This window comes from Haliotis rufescens, unplaced genomic scaffold (assembly GCF_023055435.1).
Source record: "Haliotis rufescens isolate VD_foot unplaced genomic scaffold, xgHalRufe1.0.p SCAF_5, whole genome shotgun sequence".
NCBI lineage: Eukaryota > Metazoa > Mollusca > Gastropoda > Lepetellida > Haliotidae > Haliotis > Haliotis rufescens.
Window position 1 is genome coordinate 54,953,455 of NW_025964223.1, and position 6,000 is coordinate 54,959,454.

The following is a 6,000-nucleotide window of genomic DNA, read 5'->3' on the forward strand; positions in this document are numbered from 1 at the left end:
AAGCTTTAGTCAGTCGTCAGAAGGCCTGGTTATGATTTCATTGCGATTTTAAATTAAATTTTAAAAATGTTTATTGTTTGCACTTGTGTAAAGAAGAGACAGGTTTATTCCTATACATAGCTGGTAATAGAGTCATTCTGGGTTGAGAAATCCATGACGTTGAGCGATTGCCCTCCAAACATCCAAACATGTATGCATTATCGTATTTGTGTGCAATAGTGATGGTGTATATATTGGCAGTCAATGTAACATAACACCCCATGCAGACAATCATTGCAAATTACACCAACAAAAATACTGGTCGGTGATGTAGAACTCAAATGTCTAAGATGTAGGTTTGTGTAGAAAAAACCGCCAGAGTATGCGCGTTATTACACTCGGCCTGTGGGGTATGTACCACGGGCCTGGCGGAATGGGGGGCTAGAACTACTGTCGTGCAAGACTGGGAAGACTTTGAACATCTGACTATAGTTCCACTGTTCCGTCAGCCAGTATTGCCCAAACAGCATAAAGAATCTCCAAACACCGTCATCTTGATCGCGTTAGTGCTTCTGAGGCGCCTTGGCACATGTGTTTGTTTTCTGATGAATAGGATCTTGAACCGTGTGAAACACATCGTATCTAATTATTTTGCATTTTTATCAGATATGATAAATGTGTCTCAGATAAGACACATATACTCACAATATCAAAATAATTTTATTTAATACAGAAACATTCTTATTGAATACAGATTTTGAAAGCGATGGTTATATTTGTTTATGGAATACCTGCTTGTCTGGACAGGGGGGAAAGGACACGTAATAAATCAAACATTAATGTAAATAATTAAAGAGTGGGAGAGAGAGGTTTAACGCATTTTTACACAACACGAATTATTTCAGTCCGATCGATCACGTACACTGGCAAGCTGTCAAGTTGGAATCGGAGCAGTACTCTAACAGTAAAGGAGGGCGCTGACGTTTACCGTTACTATATGTAAACACGTGTATGATGAACCTCAACCGAGTCGGTGATGACAAGCACACATACATGTACATAGTTTCAGATGGCGTCAAGGACGGTATTCACAAACATACTTGACATTTGTAACACATTTTTTTATGTTTGTTTTAAATTTTCCAAAACATTACCACACAGACTTCCACATTGAAATTATCTTTATGGGTTTCCACACAAAAAACCTTTAGTTTTGCCGACGTTGGCACAAAAGAGCTAACGATAGCCTTACGTTTTTTGTTTATTGTGAATTGTTCAGGCACTTCCCTTCTCATTCAAACTTTACGAGGCATGCTTGATATGTATTATACATTCTTACTTCACTCTTCACGAAAGGGTCGCAGTAAAATATGTCTCTTTTTGGCACCAAAGGCAAAGCTGCAACCTCAAATAATATAATCATGCATGGGGGAGGTTAGGTAAAACAGGCGTTTTCAATTTTCCAATCTATTTGAGCCCAAATGTTATTTTTGAGGGGAAAAACGCCTCCTCCCCCGAATCCCTTCATCATTTGGGGCACCGAGGCGTAGGCTAATGCAACTCGACTTGAAATTAGATTAAAAAAAGAAGTTGAAACAGACGAAACGAGCATCAAAGGGATGTTTGAAAACTTGTCGGATTTGCGTTTGACAGTTTGACTTGATGGTGCTGGGGAGCTGATGATTGCTGTTGTGTGAAGCAGGAAGCAACAAAACGCTGGACATAGATAATACAAACATCGCAGATTGTAAATGTATCAGCTGTTTCAAAATAAACTTTGGGTTCAGAGGTTTTTGATGCACTAAATAACTGAAAATAATACCATCCTCTAATGCTTATTATATTTTGGGATGACCATCCCGATGTTCTTGTCCTGATTATGTATCTATGTTTGTCAGTACCATAACCATCCTTGTAGGTTGTTGTTGTGTGTTGTTTAACGCCACATTCAACAATATTCCAGCTATATGACGGCGGTCTGTAAATAGTCGAGTCTGGACCAGAAAATCCAGTGATCGGCATCATGAACATCGAGCCATGTAATTGGGATACGATGACATTTATCAAGTAAGTCAGCGAGCGTGACCACCCGATCCCGTAAGTCGCCTCTTACGACAAGCATAGCCGCATTTTACGGCAAGCATGGGCCGCTGAAGATCTATTCTACCCCGGACCGACAAACGGGATCGGTTAATCAGGTTCGCTGACTAGGTTGATGCACGTCATCGTATCCCAATTGCGTGGATCGATGCTCATGATATCTATCACTGGAGGGGGGGGGGGGGGGGGGGGGCTGCCTGGGACACTGGGTATAAACAAAGGCAAATATATTTTTATTAAATATTACATAAAGATATATGTATTGTTGTATCAAAATACATCGTAAAACTAGCTTCTCGGCACTTTTGATAATACACTTCGACGAACAAATAATGAATTTGCGGTGGTGTTCGGTATGAACAACAACCAATATACCAACGTTCATATTTTTACGGGGCGGTCGGGTAGCCTAGTAGTTAAAGCGTTCGCTCGTCACGCCGAAGACCCGGGTTCGATTCCCGACATGGGTACAATGTGTGAAGCCCATTTCTGGTGTCCCCCGCCGTGATATTGCTCGAATATTGCTAAAAGCGGCGTAAAACCAAACTCACTCACTTACTTATATTTCACACTCAGTAACACCGATTTCCATCAATGAAAACATGACGGATATTTCGCTTGTCCTGCCAAACGTTCAGTCTTCAAAATCAGCTAATCTGACGTGCCCCTCAGACATAACCCGACTCCCGTACTACACACTGTCTGACTATAATCCCCAACAAAAAATCCCCCCTTCACGCGGGACGTTTTATGTCGAGTCGAATCATTTCTCTTCTCGTCTTGTCTTTCATCTCCGAGTAACAACATGCTCCTTGTGCACGGCCGAGCGGAGGGTGTTCATCAACGTCGACGTCAAACGTTACAGTTTGCCCAATTTCAGCCCGTGAACGTAAACTCATTTAGAAAAGGCGTATGTTTATTTATCAACTCAGTTTCACGTTTTGCACATTTTCCTGGACGCTAATAAAGCATGAATGGGTTGATACTCATAACGTTATTTATGAAAGATGACGTGGATGTGAGTTGACGTAGGATGGTGATTGATGACGGATCGGTATTTTCTTGTCGGCTTGTGTGTTGTTAATGTCCTGATGCGGATGGTTATGAATAATTAGATTTTATTTCAAAGGTCATGATAACGTTGGTGGAATGAAAATATGCCGAGATGTTTTCGTTAAAATATCCATTAAAATAAGAGAAAGTGGCCCAGTTAAAAACCTGAAGAAATTTACCTTTGGAGATTTTGGAGATATTTATTTCGGGATCCTCATGAGCGATTCATCTGCTTTCTTCAACTGCATGTATACATAGTGAGTAAATGTGGTTTTCCGCGATTTTAACGAATACTCCAACTCTATCCGGCCGGGGGTTTCCCCGATGCCCCGATCCCGTTAGCTGCCTCATGCGATAAGCATCGGTTGTTGAAAACCGGATCTTCATAGATCTTCTCGAGGGGGAGGGGATGGGGGCTGTTTGTGTGTGTGCGTGTATGTTGTGAGATGCATAATGTTGATCTATATCACATTACATAAAATAAATATACTTGACAGATCCTTTTCGTTCTCTTTTCCCAAAATTTGATACAAAGAAAGGGCAGATAACTCTCAATCGACTTCATGTGGGTATGCATCTTTCCTTGTGGTTGAACGACGCCCTAAATCCAGTTACTAGGGGCGACTGGTGGATGTTCGGGTTCTCTTTTACATGAAGACGGGTGGACAAGCAAAACCGAGGCAGTAGAAAGGAAAACGTTGTGGACAGTTTGAGTGAGTGTTTGGTCCACATCCAATCTGCCATCCCTTACCCACGGAGCACAACGTAATTGTGACAATGTTGACAGCCTGAAAGAATTTTCACTCACTCACTCATTGTAGAATCAGAAAGGATACCAAAAAGCACAGGAAGTACAATTTTCATAAATATTATTAGAACATATGACTACAGAAGTTGTATATATTTGTTTCATTGTCTGTATGACAGACTAGACGAAATCGTACAATCAACTCGAGATTTCTTGTGTCTATGGGAAGGGTCGATTTAATTATCTTTATTTGTATTTCGTGTTGTTTACATCAATAAGGTATGGTGGTCATTTTAAGAGTAAAGAATGATTATCAGAGCTTTTGTTTATTCATTTGAACAGTAACAATACTGAAAAAAATATTTAAACAAATGGAAGACTCGAAAACCCATTACACCACCTCCATGTATTATGAATTAAGTGAGTGAGTGAGTGAGTATGGTTTTACGCCACTTTTAGCAATATTCCAGAAATATCACGGCGGGGGACACCAGAAATGGGCTTCACACATTGTACCCATGTCGGGAATCGAACCCGGGTCTTCGGCGTGACGATCGAACGCTTTAACCACTAGGCTACCCGACCGCCCATTATGAATTAAGATTGTTGTCCGACATGAAATCAATACTGGATTAATACATCCTATGATATCAAAGCCCAAGCTAAGAATTATGACGAAAATATGGGGAAGTTGTATAACTCAAGATACATAGCTCCATCTGTATCAAGACTCTCTGTTATAATCGAGCCTTGGTCCGGCAAACCAGCGTTTGATAGCATGAGCACCGATCCTTGTCATATCAAACATCGTCTCCCAGCATGAAATTAAAATTGACTCGATACATGGTAATGATACATTATTTCACATGCAACTACACGTAAGAAGGCCCGTGAAGATCTGGGGTAGAATAGGTCTTCAGCACCCCATGCTTGTCATAAGAGGCGACAATGCTTGTCGTAAGAGGAGACTAATGGGATCGGGTGGTCAGCCAGCCTTACTTGTTAGATGCATGTCATCGTATCCTTATTACGTAGATCGATGCTCATGATGTCAATCACTGGATTATCTGGTTCAGAGTCGGTCATGTACAGAATTTAGTTTGAGTATTGCTGAATGCGAAACAAGAAACAAGCAAACTTTAAAGACGATTCATAACATGACTGGATCAAATTTCACAGCCTTTATTGACAATACCAACCGAGACGGGTTTATCAATGAATAAAACATCTCTACAACTAGAAACTTTTTCTCAAAGGTTTTAGCAAGTGTCTGTAAGACCCTCCTTGATTACCCCGGAGTCGCAATCTCATAATCTTCAAGTGATGAAGGCGACCCGTTCCATCATCTCCCTTAGCTACTCAAACGAAAACGAGGTAAAAAACTAAATTGTCATTTTGTTGATAAAAGACCCCATCACCCAAGGTAGTCGAAATCCTGAGATTTTAATCCAGGTTTTAACCAGTGAAAGCCGTGCGGGGAGCGACCTTTATTGGCAGGCGCGAGGAAGGCTCGACGGTCGCTCAGTTTGCACAGGATTACGGCTATTAGCGGAGCATGTGAGCCAACATCATCCGGAGTGGGACAGGAAGAGGCTCGAGAGTTATCTCCCTTTATTCACCCGCTTTTGTAGCCAGTTCCGACAAGCAGGAAACATGTGGGTCCGTAGCTCGTCTTGTTTAGCAGGGGATCAACAACAAACAAGAGCTAGAAAGCCCGTGTTTAGTTTAGTCAATATTTGGGTGCTTTGATCTGTTCTGGAAGCATCGGGGGAGAGACTTTGAAACCCGAAAACGCGTAAATAATTCTATTGGCAATATTTGAACTCTTGCGAAGGATTCGCTATATTCGCCAAGTTCTCGTTTGGCATCTATCGAGGTCACGAGAGTTTGGCGATATTCATTAGAACTCATGTTCACACCAATTCGGTTGTTGTGCATGAGCCAAATGAAGAATGTGGTACCTTTCTATTGTTGCTGTTGTCAGGTGCCTAACAGGCCAACATCATTTATATTTGGACGTTTGTTTTTATGGAAGAGCCGACTGGAGTGGCGATACTTGTTTCCATACTTTTAACTTCACCTCATCATAACAGAAATGTTCGAATTCATGACATTTTGGC